Raw genomic sequence first — 18,618 nt, forward strand, 5'->3', positions numbered from 1 at the left:
CAATCAATTTCCCAAGTTCTCTCATTTAGTCCTTTCCCCCTCCCCTAACTCCACCCGTCCTCAAAGTGCTTTATTGCTATTATCAGGGTTAAACTAAACCAAATAGTATTGATCGTTTCGTAAAGATGTTGTATGTATCGATATATCCAATGTGTTATGTCGTTTGGTAGTACGTCAGTTAAATATTAGTGTAAAAAAGCGTGGGCGTTGTTCTGAATAATTATCATTCATTGACTGCAGGTCGGTGGGTTTTCTTTCGAGAATTCTGGCTTACATAAATTTCTTAATCATAAATCTGACACATTTTAAATGGCCATGTAAAATATAAGAAATCAAGCCAAATTAACTGAATTGTATGACATTACATGTACAAACATTAATATTGTAATGTCATATGTTACGTTGACGCCAGACGCGGTGTCATAGGTTACATAGGCTGTGATGTCATATTCTACTGTGATTTCAGAGATTGTTGATGATACATAGTGTCACAACTGTGACGTCAAATATGATTTCATATATGATGTCATATGTCATGAGTGTGGGTGATGTTGTGTGATGTCATACCTCTATGACATCAATGTTATACTTTGTGATAACATAACGCTGTGACGTCATATTATGACGTTGTGTGATACAACGTTTGAGTAGTTTTTTTTATACTATCGAGATACTACACAAATATCATAGCGAACTGAAAATGATCGACGAATATCTGTTCAAATCTTTATAATTTAATATAATCCTGTAAAATTCAATATTTATTGGGGATTCTGTTCTCCTATAGAAAGTGATATGCCTTTTATCAGCCAATCAGAGTCGACGTTACAAAGGAAGATGTTATTTTTTAACTTATGAGATGATCAGCTTGTAGCCCAATGGAAATACACGTTTCAAGTAACTGGTTAAATTATTGTTGAAATATGTAATGTTATTTTGTTGTGATAATTAACAAGACTAAAACACATATATTTACCACTCATGTGAATATTGAATATTGGAAGGATTGGTTTTTTTTTCATTCTCAGAAGAAAAAAAATCGATACCGTCGAGCGAGGTCTCCAGATAAACCTAACATTATTTTGTCAGTCTTGATAGTTCGATAAACGATTTGTTTTGATGACGTAGTGGAGTATTCAAGATTATGATATTATTAAGATTAAGATTACGAATACCAATATATGCATCATTTACATACCAATGTATGTTACGTATGTATCTGTGTCACTATGTGTGTATTATTGCATACATCACGGGAGGTATTGTCTCAATTGTTCATTTAAGTTAATTGTATCTTAGTAGAAATATATCATCCTACCATGCATTTTTATCTTATTGTAAATATTGTATAAAAACATTCCCTGAGATTCTTTTTTTCTAGCTTAAAAAAAGCTAAACAGAATTTTTGTAGTCTATGCACGAATGTGATTGTGCAGATCCTTCAGGCCAATGCGAGTTATCTCCCTTAGTTAATGTAATTTGGGTGCTGTGACTACAATTATTTCAAGCATGCAGCCCATATATCTATATATCCCTGTATGAATGTAAAATATTTCGTCAATACATGGTCCATTAGTTACAGCGTTATAAAGTTCCTGTGGTCAATTCGGACACCAATGTCATTTAGTCACCAAAACTCATAAACATTGCTGATGGCATGCTTGCGTACATTTAAAATAAATTACATACATATATTTAAAAGATCTACTGAATTCAATATGTATTCGCCATAATTAATTAAAGTTCTACGATTTTTTTTTTTTTTTTTTTTTTGTTAATTATGCACGTTGTAAATAAACAACCAAAGAACTTAAGTACAGTGGAACTTGGTTGATACGAACTCGGATAATTCGACAACCCGGCTTAATACGAAGTACTTTGCCGGTCCCGGCCGAATTCCCTCTTTATCTTTGTTTAAAGAACTCGGATAATTCGAATTCGGAAAACTCGAAGAACTCGGATAATACGAGGTAAATTTTGGGTCCGAATGATAAAAATCATACATAAAATGTTCTTATAACTCGAAATGAGATTTTTTGGACAACGTGTTCGCCGAAAATGCCGATTTTTTTCTCCATAAATCTGCTGTAGAACAGCATTTCAAAATATATATCTCGTTTTATTGTTATAATTATGCAACTACAATCGGCGATTATGACATCTCTCCTGTTCACATCATTTTACGCCATGGAACTGGTCTATATATACTAAGTAAAGAGATCGTCAGTAGACATGAGAACTCGCTTAATTCGAACACTCGGATAACTCGAAGTTTTATCTCGGTCCCTTCGAGTTCGTATTAACCGAGTTCCACTGTGATTTTTTTTTTCTGAAAATCGCTGTCCCTTCGTGTGTAATGCTCTGTTATATTCCGTGGATATGTACTTAAGAAAAAAGACGGTTGTACGTTGATGTTCTATTATTACTAAATTGGAACATACATGTAAGATATTTTAGTTTGTTAATTGCACTGGGGTTATTATATATAAACATTGAAGGCATATGAAAAAATGCTTAAATGATAGTTCTCCCAACTCAACAGAAAAAAAGTTATATTATAAGTCCCATTTTATTTTAGAACCCGAAAGAATATTGCTCGATATCATCAGTGGTTTTGATGTTTGCAAATATAAGACAAATTAATAAATAATTTCTACAACAAAAATACTGATCATTGTCGCTTAACTATGAAAAATTTGAATGATTGTAAATTTGGATCATGATAGTTAGTTGACCAACTTTCTGAAGATATAAAATCAGGTACTCAAAATAAACAGAACACTTCTTCGATAGAAAGAAAAAAAATGTTTTAGGCATTCTTCTTTACCTTTTATAATGGTTGCCATTATATTCATAATGTTGAATATGATAATTCAATATGTATAAATCTGTACTTAATCCTAAACTGACATTTATTCTTCAGTTTTCTATTAATCTTGCTTAACCCAGATCTGTTACTTTTTTATTAATAATTTTTGAAGAAGAAGAAAACATTGATCAAATACATGCTTAACGTGTTTTCTTTAGTGTGAGTATGAGCGAAAATGTACTCAGTATGTAACAGGCGAATATTAAAATGCTAAAGAAAATGTGTTTTGTTTGTTACTGGTTGTTTTTGTTAGTTTTGTTCTTGATATATTACATGAACGGTTTTATCGTATGAAGTACAAGTAAAATGTGGCCGAGTCGTTTCAAAGTATTATGACCATAGCCCACAATATTTGGATTCACGGATAGTTCGAAACTTACATGGGATTCTAGTAGATGCTAGGTGCTACCGTAGGTCGTTGGTTTTACTCTGGGACTCTTCTTCTAATTATTTTAATTCCATATCTGACAGTGCCTTTATGCTTGGTTGACAGATATACGTCAAAAATGATACGCCGAACGCATAAATAAGAGTCTTTTCTATTGGTCAGACATTTAAGCACTCAGTGAAGGCCACGCCCATTGTTTTTTGTTTCCAAAGATTTCGATCCCACTGTGTGACTATGTGACTATGGCCAGCGATATGGATAGAGATGTAGATGATGGTATGTGTATGTTACTTTCTCTTTCTTCTTATTCGCGTTTCTCATCACCCTGATGCCATAAATAAATATCAGTTTAAATGATGAGACCTAAATCTACCAATACTTTTAGAACCGTCTATATTGTCACAAAGACATGACCTATCTGCCTACTAAAAACGTGCAAATTTGGTATCAGGGTAAGATAATTCGGACTACAAGCAGTGGCGATGGAAGATGAAACGTCATGGGGGGGGGGGGGGGGGGGCAAAGGTCCTCAATATTTTGTAAACCCAACTACCCCCCCTCCCGCCAACCACATAATGTATACATGCTTAATGTACATTTTTCATACATCACTAAATTTAATCCTTGTACACATTAATAGACAGTGGTGTCGGTAAAAAGTAATTAACGAATACGCAAATTGGCCAAATTATCAAAAAAAGATGAGTTTTACGATGCATATGATGAATTTGCGAGCGCTCAAAGGCGCGAGAATTTGGTGCTAGGGGGGTCCGGGGGTCTCCCCCGGGAAAAAAATTACGATTTAGAATGGCTGAGATGAGTTTTACGATAAAGTTTAATGATTATAAAGCGTTCTTAACATGGTAATTTTTCGATTTAAAGCTACCTGCATTTAGAAATGATAATTGTGTCGTCATAACATTATGCAACCCTACTCGATCTGAATATACCGGCTTCACACCATCGGCACATTGTTGTGTAACATAAAAAAAAGAATTAATTGTCTCGCTAAGACATAAACAAATTGATCTTTTAAGAGACATTTTTTTAAATAGTACATAGAATCCCTTGATGGACATTTTTAGTCTAGTTTGTGTGTATTGAATTGACATTATGTGCTTGAACGTTTTAGGAAATGCGCCGCGCAGCGGAAAATTTTCTAGAATGAAGTACGAAAAATGTGCAGGAGGACCCTTTTTTCTTTCAAATAAGCATTTTTAGAAAATTTCAGTCGGCGAAAATGGGGGGGCAAAAAGACATGTTTGCCCCCCCCCCCGTCCTGGGGAACGGGGGGGCAGTTGCCCCCCCTGCCCCCCCCCCTTCCTACGCCCCCCTTCCTACGCCCCTGACAAGGATGTCTACAGTATACAAGTAAGGGTTTGAGATTACTCAAACTACACCAACTGTTTACAGTGTTTAGGTCTGGTAGTAATGTCAGAAGAAACTCGGCTTATTGTGTACGCTTTTTAGTGGCGATTCCAAATATGTCTATTTACAGATATCGTCTGCCGCATGAACAGTTTGTTGGACGTCGTAGGAAATCGAGCTAAACATGCAAAGCACGTGGAAGACATCCGCGTGGAACACTTCTTACTTTTGTATTGCCATGTGACCGGCGAAGCAATCCCAGGTATACAGTCACGGGGGCAAGTAACATTATACTGCATATACAGTCACAGGGGCGCGTGACAAATTAGTATACAGTTATATGTCACAAAGAAGAACATGGTCACAGGGTCTCGTAAGAATTAATCTACAGACATAGGCACGTAACAAAGTGGTATTATAGTCACAGGAACACGCAACGAAGTACATGTAGTATAGTCACAGGAACACGCAACGAAGTACATGTAGTATGCGATCACAGGGGCACGTAACAATTAATAAAATATTATACAGTCACAGGACATGTAACAAAGTAGTATGTAGTCACAGGGGCACGTAACAATTAACAAAATATTATACAGTCACAGGACATGTAACAAAGTAGTATTATAGTCACAGGGGCACGTAACAATTAATAAAATATTATACAGTCACAGGACATGTAACAAAGTAGTATGTAGTCACAGGAACACGCAACGAAGTACATGTAGTATGCGATCACAGGGGCACGTAACAATTAATAAAATATTATACAGTCACAGAACATGTAACAAAGTAGTATGTAGTCACAGGGGCACGTAACAATTAATAAAATATTATACAGTCACAGGACATGTAACAAAGTAGTATGTAGTCACAGGGGCACGTAACAATTAATAAAATATTATACAGTCACAGGACATGTAACAAAGTAGTATGTAGTCACAGGGGCACGTAACAATTAATAAAATATTATACAGTCACAGGACATGTAACAAAGTAGTATGTAGTCACAGGGGCACGTAAGAGTATTATACTATCATAGGGGCCCATAACAAATAAGTATACAATCACAAGGTCGCGTGAAAAGTATATACAGAGTCACAGGGGCACGTACAAGTTGTATACGTTCAGTCACTGGGGCAAATAACAAATTACTAATAGTATACAGTCACATGGACGTCTACAAAGTAATATACAATCACAGATGCACGTGACAAATTAGTATACAGTTCCAGAAATATGCAACGAAGTAGTATACAGTCACAGGGGCACTTGACAAAGAAATATACAATCATAGTCACAGGGGCAAGTGACAAAGTATTTAGTATACAGTCATAGGGGTACGTAAAGTAATATACAGTCAGAGGGGCAAGAAAAAAGTAATAACAAGAATGCTTGAAGCAGTCTAATGGTGCCAAAATGAAATAAAATTGGTAATACATACATACATTGTATGTTTTTTTCCGAACTGTGTATAGATTTATCATAGATACTTCCCTTAGCTTCATTCTACCGGTACCGAGTCGGAAATCAATGGTATGGAAAAAATCTCTATTCATAAATCGGATAAATCCACATTATTTTGTCAAAAAAGTTAAGTCTAATGTATTATTGTGAAATTTCTTTCTTGAGAGATGTTTTATTTCAGCGTCGAAGCCTTAGGCGACACTATTTTGTAACGAATTTGATCTTGCACTCGTAAATATCATGCGAGGTTTCCGATAACTACATGTGTATATATTGGAAGATGAATTTTTGTACTATAATTTCTAACTTATCAGGTTCGACCAATATTAGTTCTATTAGAGATGAAGCGAGAGTGGCCCAGTTGATCATTGACTCGTTAGCAGACGACATTTTCGGAATCCCGATGGACCATATGACCGGGGCGGGGATTGTAACCGGAAACCGGAGGATGGTGGCGGATCTTATAGAAATATTCAGTAGCCTTGTATTACAGCCAGGCGTAGTAGAGGAAGAAGGTAACGTATTATTGTATACAATAATTTTATTTGATGAGGTTGATCTATTGTTTTATCAATTTCAGTACACACCAGTTGTGTGAAAAATCGAAGAATTTTGATAAAAAACAATTCATATATACAGAAAACGTGAAAATATCAACGAATAAATTAGTTAGACCTCAAATGCTCCATAGGCATACAAGATTTAGGCGCAATATGTCCGTCAAAGATGTTTTAATCTGGTGTGTGAATGCTGGGTGCATGTCTTTATGGTCTTCAAATTCCAAAAATATGGCACTTTGTCGGCAGAGGTTAACAAGTCTGAATTAATATTATACAGTATGTCATTGCTAAGTATTATCCGCAGGATGGAAAATATGTTCATTCATGTATCACACATAACTCGTCCACGGTATTAAAGATGCTCCACAGCCGACAGACCAAAAATGATATTCATTATTTGAACAATAATTGGTGTTTAATCGTGTATATAATAGTCTAATTAACACAAAAAAATAATATAAAATAATTTATTTCGCCTTTGGTACATGCGCAATCCATAGTTCATTTCATATAGGATATAGTGGTACGATTTTTTTCGGGATGCAATTAATGATTTTTTCATATTTTTAACTTGAAGTAAAATAAGAAGCTCAAACTTTTCAATGGTGGTAATGGTGTAAAGTAAGTAACTTTTGTAACTGAAGAAAAATACTAAATCGTCTGCTCCTGTTTTTAATAGTGAAAAAAAATACTATTTGTCAGCGGAGGAGCATCTTTAAGCAAAAAGTGAAGAAAAAAAAATCACATTTCGGTCTAGGGCCTAATTCTTATAAATCATAAATATTGCATACCTTAGTTTCGAAGACAAGTTTGACAACTCGTTTGCACGTGTTACACCTTTTTTGTACTTACGCTGTCCGATCATTTTTCTCAGTTATTAAGATCAGTGTTCACATCGTTCTAGTCATGGAAACTTCACATGAAAAACTTTCCTGTCTGTGTGACAGATATCTAAATATCTCGTTATTTGTTAAACGAGAGTTGTATTTTCCAGAAAGTCTGGCGGAGACCGTTGACCTGGACAAAATCCCCACACCGATGAGGTATATCACGATTATTAAAACGAATATGTCAAGGTGGTTATTTCAATATTTTAATTAACATGAATAATTAAAAAAGTATGCATTTTATAGGGACTAAAATTTTCACCATCATAACATCATTATCATTATCATCATCAACATTCATCATCATCATCAACAACAACATTCACCTCTATCATCATATCATCAATCAACATCACGTTATCAAATTACTCCTTATAGTTTATTATCGACCCTTGGCAGATTCAAAAACTACATTTTAATTGAAGGATTTCTAATTTTGCATGGGGCATATTGTGAAATATTTGGTTGTTATCAAATAAAATATATTTTTCGTTTGGATTTAGAAATGTTCTCTACTTTCCCGTTTGCAGGGATGTCTTGGTGTGCCTACATAATGAAGTGGAGGGTCTAGCAAAATCTGCCATGATGCAAACTTACACCCCGCAACAATCCGGAAATTTAAGGTAGCTACAAACTTTTTCATGCTAACTTGTCATTTGTAAGTTTACTTCTACATGTTTTCAATCAATTTTTAAAAATATATTTCTGGTCTAAAAGGTGTTAAAAACCAAGATTCCTAATATCAGTCCTTCATTTTAGACTTTTTCTTTGTTCAAAATCGACTCTCTTCATGGTCCGCCATCCGTTCATCCGTCCTTTTCTTTTAACAATTCTTCTTTTTGGCCGACATTACTGTTAGAATCTTCCTCAAATTCCATGCGTAGGTTCCGTCTTTAAAACCACCAGATGGCCGACGAGCGGCTATGATAAAATCAGAAAGAGCTTTAATGGTGGTCGCACAGATCATCCAGACTTATTCCTGGTATATCTCGGTCTTGTTCCTTATCTTTGTCAACAGGACGCATTTAGTCAGACAACGCCAGTTTCCAAGACAACGGCTATGAACAGTCCAATTATATGGAAAGATGTTCTTCAAACACTGCAGGGAAACTGTACTAAAGCCAAACAACATCCAAAACAACACAAACAAATGTCCAAAGTTACCTGTAATTATCTGACACAAAGTTATCGTCCAAGTAGAAAGGTCCTAACTCAAAAACCTGGCCTCTCAATGTCTAACTCTACAAGTAATTTGAGCAAAGCTACCGGACAAAGGACTATAAAAGCAAGAATGCAGAAACCAACTGATGTATCTAGAACTACCTCTACTTCCTGTCCGGAAGTTCATCATACGCTGAGCAGTCAACCGGAACTGGATCAAGAGCTAGACATATTCAACGAAGTCTTGGAACAGGGTCAGAAAATAATTCGCAGCCTGTTATGTCGGCTAACGTTAAATGTACATTTTTTTCAAAATAGCATTCAATCTGCTAGGGATCATTTATCAAAACTTCTAAAATTGAACGTGGATGCCGTCAGGGAGATCAAATTTCATTATATTTTTTTTTATTATATTTGCAAAGATTCTATCTGTAATCTAAAAAAAATAACAAAATCTTAAAGAAGAAATCAATGTCAGGGTTAAGAAATACATTACTACTTATCTGTTATATTAGATGGTACAAAACAAATTAAGATGGAAAACAAAATTAATTTGACTTCTGATTTGTGTTTTGTTGTGTTCTTATTGTCTGGTCAGCAGGCAACAGACGATCAGCTCCTGCCCCCCAACGGTCAACAGCTCAGTTCACGGATAAAAACATCAATATACAAAAGACTAGTGTTTATCCTTGTAAGCCGGTACGACCATCTTCATCTGAAGTTCGACAAAGGAAGCCAAAACACCAACGACCAATGAATAAAGTTATCAAACCGAAACCCGTTCTTAGTTCGAAAGTGCGGCGCAAGAGTTCAACCGGAAGTACATCAACAATATATCCATCCCACAATACATCATTGTATTCGCAAGCTTCCCTACACCGGAAATCAAGTATGTTTAGCTACATGTTATTTTAAAGGGAATATATGTAAATAAATACAATGTCAATCTTATGTATAAATAGTAATTCAGTAAGTAAATGTAACATAATTTTTAAAAGCAGCGTTGAGTAATTTAGTGTTATATTTTGAGATATATCTACTCGATTTTACAGACCCTGGATATTACACTGAAAAGACGATTGAGTTGGCTGACAAAGTTAAGTCTATACGACACCGAAAGCAAGAAATCAACAAACAAGTGTCACAGGTTTGTTTGCGCATTGTTTGCGTTTACACGCATTGTTTCCGCTACATGTACGTATTTGGTTTTAAAAGAGAATAATGTGAATGTGTATGTGCAATTTCTATGGTTTTTGAAATGAGCAACCTAAACCAAACTTGGAATTAAATTAGAATAGAAAATATCGCCAACACCTCCACATACCCATGTCTTGCAATATTCACCTGTTAGATATAGAATTAAGGGGCTATGGAGCTGTTGCTGAACTGCAATAACTATAAAATTTTGTATTGACCCCTGTTTGTAAAATATTTTCAGTTTATATACACAAACCTGAAATGTAGCAGTAGCTAGACATCATAAAGACACTAATTTCGTCGCGCTTGTTGATTATGAAATCTGTACACTAGGAAAACAACACTTTTACCATGTGTTCATGTATTTGCGACCACAAAAGCCGGGAGAATAGTAGTGGTAAAACTACGGTGGCTGATTTGTGCTATTTCGTCTTTTCGTCTTTTCGTTTTTTCGCCCCGAAAAGACGAGAATTAATAAACCTTAATTTTCGTCTTTTCGTCTTTTCGCCCCGAAAAGACGAAATTTAACAACTTTAAATTTCGTCTTTTCGCCGCGAAAAGACGAAAAGACGAAAAGTCAAACACGAAAAGACGAAAGTGATACACGCTAATTAGCGACTTTGATTCTCGTCTTTTCGCTTTCAAAATTCTCGTCTTTTCGTCATTTCGCCCCGAAAAGACGAAAATTAACAAACCTCAAATTTCGTCTTTTCGTCTTTTCGCCCCGAAAAGACGAAATTTAACAAACCTTAATTTTCGTCTTTTCGTCTTTTCGCCCCGAAAAGACGAAAATTAACAAACCTTAATTTTCGTCTTTTCGTCTTTTCGCCCCGAAAAGACGAAAATTAACAAACCTTAATTTTCGTCTTTTCGTCTTTTCGCCTTCCGGTCTGGTGTGGAAGTCATTTTGAAATCTTTTTATCTTAATATTGACTTAATTGTTCAATATGGAAGCATCAAAGTAGTTTATGATAACAATCGATTTATTAGATTGATAGTATTACAAGTATCTTCATCAATAACTAAGATTAGAAGTTTTAAAACAGAAGTCAACATTTTTGTTTACAGCAGTTACGTAGATTTCTCACACGTGGCATATGCCACGTGCCACTAACAGATTCATCATTCCGCAAATCCTTTAGCGTGATTGATACATTTTTTTAAAGTTCATTAATATCTTATTTTTTGTGTTCTAATCGCCCTCTTTAGCAATTACGCTTATCAAAACATTGCCGTGTAGATGCTAAACATAGCACTTACAGGAGTTGCCTCCCCTACACAACTTGAAAAAAAAAAGTTGTCGGCGGGTATTATTTGAAAGCGTTTGAACCACGGATAAACTTGTTAACAAAATAATTTATGAAAGACAACTCGTGAAGACTTTGAGTTTAAAGGAAGGACTTGTACCAAGAAATTGCTCAAATACAGTTAATTATAACAGTCAATCAGTAGGTACAATGTACTGTGTATTATTTGAAAAGACATTTTGACTACATACATGACATGGTCTTCATCATAATTGTACATTAGAAATTACATTATAATCTCCGTCGTATATGATAGATGACAAAGTATATCTGTAATTTGTATTTTTTCGGGGCGAAAAGGCGAAAAGACGAAAATTAAGGTTTGTTAATTTTCGTCTTTTCGGCCCGAAAAGACGAAAAGACGAAATTTAAGGTTTGTTAATTTTCGTCTTTTCGCCCCGAAAAGACGAAAAGACGAAAATTAAAGGCGCTAATTAGCGTGCTTCACTTTCGTCTTTTCGTGTTTGACTTTTCGTCTTTTCGCCGCGAAAAGACGAAATTTAAATTTGTTAATTTTCGTCTTTTCGGGGCGAAAAGACGAAAAGACGAGAATTAAGATATTTAATTTTCGTCTTTTCGCGGCGAAAAGACGAAATGGCATAAATCAGCCACCGTATAAAACAATAAGGGCGAGATTTATAAGTAATTGCGTACGATTCTTTCTTTTTTGTGCCAATACCTCTTTTCTAATTCTTTAATAAAACATATATTGTATCACAGTTACAGAAGGAAAACGAAAGTCTGCAACAACTGGAAACTCTGATAATTAAAGAAATTCGACTGACCAAAGCCATCGTAAGTAACAGTTTCTGTGTTAATCGTTGTTTGTCTTGTCCTTGCTATTTCATTCTCGATGATCGAGGGTTTACTAGTAACGTCTTGATAGTAAGGTCCCTGGGGCATCCAGGATGGTAGTATTTGGGTTACAGTGCACTTTTTTTAAATATCTTGCTCCATAATTTAACTGGCACGTTATGTGATATTATTCAACTGGTCTGGCACATATAAAGTATACTAGTTACCTACTAGTTATTTGCAGATTTTTTTATCTTGAGACGCTTATTGTTTATGTGTCATCGTTATTGTAGATGTGTTTCACTCCTATTGAAACGAAGGGAAGTAACTCTGATATTATCAGAATCAATCGCAACATCTTTAAGAAATTTCCGACAATCTTCGGAGATACATCCATAATTTCCGAAGATTGGCAGAAATTTCTCCTCTCCAATATTACAATTGATATCAGAATGTCCAGCTTGTCGAAATCTCGAATCAAATGAAAAATTATTTTCATCTACAATTTTTCATTGTTACAATAAAAACCCTGTATTGTTTTAGTCATTGTGCGTAGTTTAAAATTGGATAATTTGTGGTAATTGTAACCATATTGTAACTTGTTTCCCTATAGGAGGATCGCAAGCGCCTACCACGAGGAATATCTGTGCTGTGATCGACACAGAAAAGAAAAACAATAAACATTTCCAACAGATATTGGTCAATGTGATTCGCAGATAGCACCTGTTGTCTACAGTTCCTCTTAACAAATTACGAAACCAATCGGAAATATGTGGAGATAGCATTCCTTTTGGAATTAATGAAGATGGTGATGCTGTTTTGGTAAATGCTGTTTTGGTACCGAAACCATCTATTTATAACAGAAATTGCAATAAAACTGTTTGAAGAACTTATTAATAAAATAACATAATATATTACACTGTTTATTTCAACATTTTCATATACATCTATATTATACAATGATTTATTTCCAAATCGTCACTAAATAAACAAAGACAATGTTTTTCTTAAATTGTGGTTTGAAAATTATTTTTTAGAGCTAAGTGAACGTTTACGATACACTGAATGGAAAGCAACTTATTTCAAGTAAAATATATGAGTAAACTTATTTTTGACATTTTCATGTTAAGAATATCCAGAGTTTGTAATCAACTCATCCTAGTTCCAATGCACAATTTCCTTTTACGTTCCCACGCAAAAGTATATTACGGTAGAATGCAATAACTATGGAGTTCGTCCTCAATACCTTTGCGTTCACCCAAAATACTGTTGCGTTAGCACGCAATAGTTATTGCGTTTACACATAAAAGTATTGTGTTCACAAACAAAAGTATTGCGTTCATACACAATAACTTTTGATTTAAATTTTCAATGCCCTTTTATAGCCACTGTGCTTTGATGATGGATCGTAGTCGTTCAAATTTACGTCCGCAAAGTACTATTTGAACACCATTAATATATGATAGTTATCTTTCTCGATCAAGTTAGCTTCTATTTTAGGATAACTATAAAGGAAATGTAACTGCTTTTAAGGTCTTCCCACAGAGCTATACATTATTTCTGTATATGTTATTTATAGATTTGATGCCCTATTATCTCAATATGACTACTCCCTAGACATTTGACAGCATTCGCTCACTTTCAGTTACGGTTTTATCAATCGGATCACCTCGGAGATATTTCCGAAGATTGCCGGAAATTACTCCGAGATGTCGCGATTGTACATTAGTACGGTCATTTTATGGTAACAATATATTGAAGGTCAAACTAATTGCAAATGAATTCGTACATAGTTTTTTTTAAAAGCCGAGTATGCATATAAAAGACTATTAAAGCGCCACTACTTTTCTAGAAAAGAAAACGAAAGGTTTAATAGCATTGTAACGTTAGAACATTTTTATCCATGGTCTAAAGTTTCTTGTGTAAATCTATAATAACCATTGGAACGTTTCGCTTTTTTGCCTCGTGACGCAATAATGGTACATGTATGGTAGTATAGCACCGCAAGGTCCCCATTATAGAAATTAACAATTAATTCTATTAATATGTTCAGTAAGTGATGATGTAGTATTAACGGTAAACTAATATTTTTTGCAACTCTAAAATTTATCAAATTAATTTTACATTCACATTTACTTTTTATTCGCCTGTGTATAATGCGAGTTATTTCCCCTTCACTCCCCCAAAGAAAAGCTTATTCTGGCATTGAAGTGAACCATTATACATGTAAGATTGTGTCACCTAATCTTTTACACAGGAAGTGGTGGGCACTGTTTAATTGACGGGCTCGGGAAAAGTGACCATGGACCCCACAAGTCCGGATAATTTCCGATATATATGGAAAGCTGACTTTTTTCCTAACAAATTAACCAAGATTAATTTGTGCGGCGACAATTGAGTAAGGCCCCCAGATAACACAATATCCAATTGTCTATCCTAATGACAAAATAACTATAATTTCCGTCAGTTACTGAGCTGAGGAAATCGATAAGAAGGAACTAGTTCGGCTTTTCGCTAAATTAACACGTTTTAACTTGGTGTAGACCATTATTTTCCGTCTCGTTGAGTACAGGAAGCCGGGAGCGAATACTATCGATCTACCAAGTCATTTTGTCGCATAGGATATAGGTTCTGGAGTTTTGTCACATGACAGACAATCCTTTAGATTTGTACATGTACATGGTTTTCCTTGACATTAGTCTCCAACCCTCCATTCTGTCACACAGAGTATCCTATGGTAATGACATTATAATAATAAGTGTTTGTAAGTATCTAGACCTGTATGACAGAGAATATTAACTTATGATCTTATATGATTGTTATCTCTCTTATAAATGATAATATCTAGTATGTACTGAAATCCCCGAAACCAAAGCTAAATGATTTATATGTCAATGACGCCACCAACCATGCAAATCTAGGTCACGGCGACACTCGTCATACAAATCTAGGTCACGGCGATACTCGTCATACAAATCTAGGTCACAGCGATACTCACCGTACAAATATAGGTCACAGCGATACTCACCGTACAAATATAGGTCACAGCGATACTCGCCGTACAAATCTAGGTTACGGCGTCACTCGTCATACAAATCTAGGTCACGGCGACACTCGTCATACAAATCTAGGTCACAACGATACTCGTAATACAAATCTAGGTCACAGCGATACTCGCCGTACAAATATAGGTCACAGCGATACTCGCCGTACAAATATAGGTTACGACACTCGTCATACAAATCTAGGTCACGCGACACTCGCCATACAAATCTAGGTCACAGCGATACTCGCCATACAAATTTAGGTCACATGGACTCTAGGTCAAGTTTGATATGCATTAAATGTCGGGATTTGAAACTGTGCTGAAGTGTGTGTGACAGAGAAAAAAAAACAATCGCCCGAGTTTCCGAAGCACCTGTTTGGTGTGCAACGTCATTCCATAGAACGACAATCACATCTACAATTGTTGTCTCCTTGGCCTACGTGTGTTTAAATGATCCTGAATGTCGTCTCCTTGGCCCCTGTCTCCAAATGACCCTGGATGTCGTCTCCTTGACCCCGGTCTCCAAATAACCCTTGATGTCATCTCCTTGGCCACGTGTGTTTAAATGATCCTGAATGTCGTCTCCTTGGCCTACGTGTGTTTAAATGATCCTGAATGTCGTCTCCTTGGCCCCTGTCTTCAAATGACCCTTGATGTCATCTCCTTGGCCCCTGTCTCCAAATGACCCTGTATATCGTCTCCTTGGCCTCTGTCTCCAAATGACCCTTGATGTCGTCTCCTTGACCCCTGTCTCCAAATAACCCTTGATGTCGTCTTCTTGGCCTCTGTCTCCAAATAACCCTTGATGTCGTCTCCTTGACCCCTGTCTCCAAATAACCCTTGATGTCGTCTCCTTGGCCCCTGTCTCCAAATGACCCTGTATATCGTCTCCCTGACCCCGGTCTTCAAATGACCCTTGATGTCGTCTCCTTGGCCCCTGTCTCCAAATGACCCTTGATGTCATCTTCTTGGCCCCTGTCTCCAAATGACCCTTGATGTCGTCTCCTTGACCCCTGTCTCCAAATAACCCTTGATGTCGTCTTCTTGGCCTCTGTCTCCAAATGACCCTTGATGTCGTCTCCTTGACCCCTGTCTCCAAATGACCCTTGATGTCGTCTCCTTGACCCGTCTCCAAATGACCCTTGATGTCGTCTCCTTGGCCCCTGTCTCCAAATGACCCTTGATGTCGTCTCCTTGGCCCCTGTCTCCAAATGACCCTGTATATCGTCTCCCTGACCCCGGTCTCCAAATGACCCTTGATGTCGTCTCCTTGGCCCCTGTCTCCAAATAACCCTTGATGTCGTCTCCTTGGCCCCTGTCTCCAAATGACCCTTGATGTAGTCTCCTCAACCCCTGTCTCCAAATGACCCTTGATGTCGTCTCCTTGGCCCCTGTCTCCAAATGACCCTTGATGTCGTCTCCTTGACCCCTGTCTCCAAATAACCCTTGATGTCGTCTTCTTGGCCTCTGTCTCCAAATGACCCTTGATGTCGTCTCCTTGGCCCCTGTCTCCAAATGACCCTGTATATCGTCTCCCTGACCCCGGTCTTCAAATGATCCTGAATGTCGTCTCCTTGGCCCCTGTCTCCAAATGACCCTGGATGTCGTCTCCTTGACCCCGGTCTCCAAATAACCCTTGATGTCATCTCCTTGGCCCCTGTCTCCAAATGACCCTTGATGTCGTCTCCTTGACCCCTGTCTCCAAATAACCCTTGATGTCGTCTTCTTGGCCTCTGTCTCCAAATGACCCTTGATGTCGTCTCCTTGACCCCTGTCTCCAAATGACCCTTGATGTCATCTTCTTGGCCCCTGTCTCCAAATGACCCTTGATGTCGTCTCCTTGACCCCTGTCTCCAAATAACCCTTGATGTCGTCTTCTTGGCCTCTGTCTCCAAATGACCCTTGATGTCGTCTCCTTGACCCCTGTCTCCAAATGACCCTTGATGTCGTCTCCTTGGCCCCTGTCTCCAAATGACCCTTGATGTCGTCTTCTTGGCCTCTGTCTCCAAATGACCCTTGATGTCGTCTCCTTGGCCCCTGTCTCCAAATGACCCTTGATGTCATCTCCTTGGCCCCTGTCTCCAAATGACCCTGTATATCGTCTCCCTGACCCCGGTCTTCAAATGACCCTTGATGTCGTCTCCTTGGCCTCTGTCTCCAAATGACCCTTGATGTCGTCTCCTTGACCCCTGTCTCCAAATGACCCTTGATGTCGTCTCCCTGACCCCGGTCTTCAAATGACCCTTGATGTCGTCTCCTTGGCCCCTGTCTTCAAATGACCCTTGATGTCATCTCCTTGGCCCCTGTCTCCAAATAACCCTTGATGTCGTCTTCTTGGCCTCTGTCTCCAAATGACCCTTGATGTCGTCTCCTTGGCCCCTGTCTCCAAATGACCCTGTATATCGTCTCCCTGACCCCGGTCTTCAAATGACCCTTGATGTCGTCTCCTATACCCCTGTCTCCAAATGACCCGGGCTGTTGTCTCCTTGACTCCTGTCTCCAAATGACCCTGGCTGTTGTCTCCATGACCCCGTCTCCAAATGACCCTGGATGTCGTCTCCTTGACCCCTGTTTTCAAATGACCCTGGATTAATAGAATCTTTCACCACCTTTGGGGTGAGACAGGGGAATCTCAACCCGAGGGGTAAGATTCTTAAGTTGTCAAACACGAGGCTTTGCCGAGTGTTTAACAGCTTAAGAATCTTATCCCGAGGGTTGAGATCTCCTGTCTCACCCCCAAAGAAGGTGAATGATTCTTTTTCTCTTACCCCGTGCACAACTTTGTGTCTCTTATAAATGTGTCACTTATGCAAGCGAAGGTGATGTAACCGCAATGAATCGTCGTCCTTGCCGTCTTTATGACGTCATTTCATGGTTGTCGTGACGTTATGATACTATTACCGTGACGTCATGATACTGTTGTCGTGAAGTCATACAACTATTGAGCACGTGTAAAGATCTCGTGTAGTTTGTCTTTACCCCATGGTGAGATGAATAGAATCTTACATGGCTCTATCAAGTGGACAGGGATATCTCAACCCGAGTGAAAGATTTTTGACGGTCAAAATCTTTCACGAGGGTTGAGATATCCCTGTCCGCATGTATTGATGACGTCACGTTATTGTCTAGCGCGTGTGAGCTGTCTTGCACCCCCCCCCCCCCCCTCCCTCTCCTGTGTAAGATAGAGATATCTTTTCCCTAGCAACCACGGGATATCCCTGTGAAGTGTGGGAGAAAGAAAAATCTCACACCGGTAAAACTGTGGATATCCTTGTCTGGGGTAAGAGAAGTTGTCTTCTTGACATCTTTCCTCAAATGACCCTGGTTGTGTTGTGTCTCCTTGACCTCTGTCTTCAAATGACACTGGATATTGTCTCCTTGACCTCTGTTCTCAAATGACCCTTGTTGTTGTCTTCTTGACCTCTGTCCTCAAATGACCCTTGCTGTTGTCTTCTTGACCTCTGTCCTCAAATGACTCTGGATGCTGTCTCCTTAATCTATGTCATCAAATGGTCATGGATGTTGTCGCCTAGATTTCTGTCCTCAAATGACTCTGGTCATTGCCTTTCTGAC

The 18,618-nt window shown here is 37.7% G+C and overlaps 1 pseudogene; it reads left to right on the forward strand.

Annotated features, from left to right (window-relative positions):
- Positions 1-3,395: 3,395 nt before the first annotated feature.
- Positions 3,396-12,992, forward strand: LOC138326918 (uncharacterized; annotated as a pseudogene).
- The last annotated feature ends 5,626 nt before the right edge of the window (positions 12,993-18,618 follow it).

This window comes from Argopecten irradians, chromosome 7 (assembly GCF_041381155.1).
Source record: "Argopecten irradians isolate NY chromosome 7, Ai_NY, whole genome shotgun sequence".
In the NCBI taxonomy this organism is placed as follows: Eukaryota; Metazoa; Mollusca; class Bivalvia; order Pectinida; family Pectinidae; genus Argopecten; species Argopecten irradians.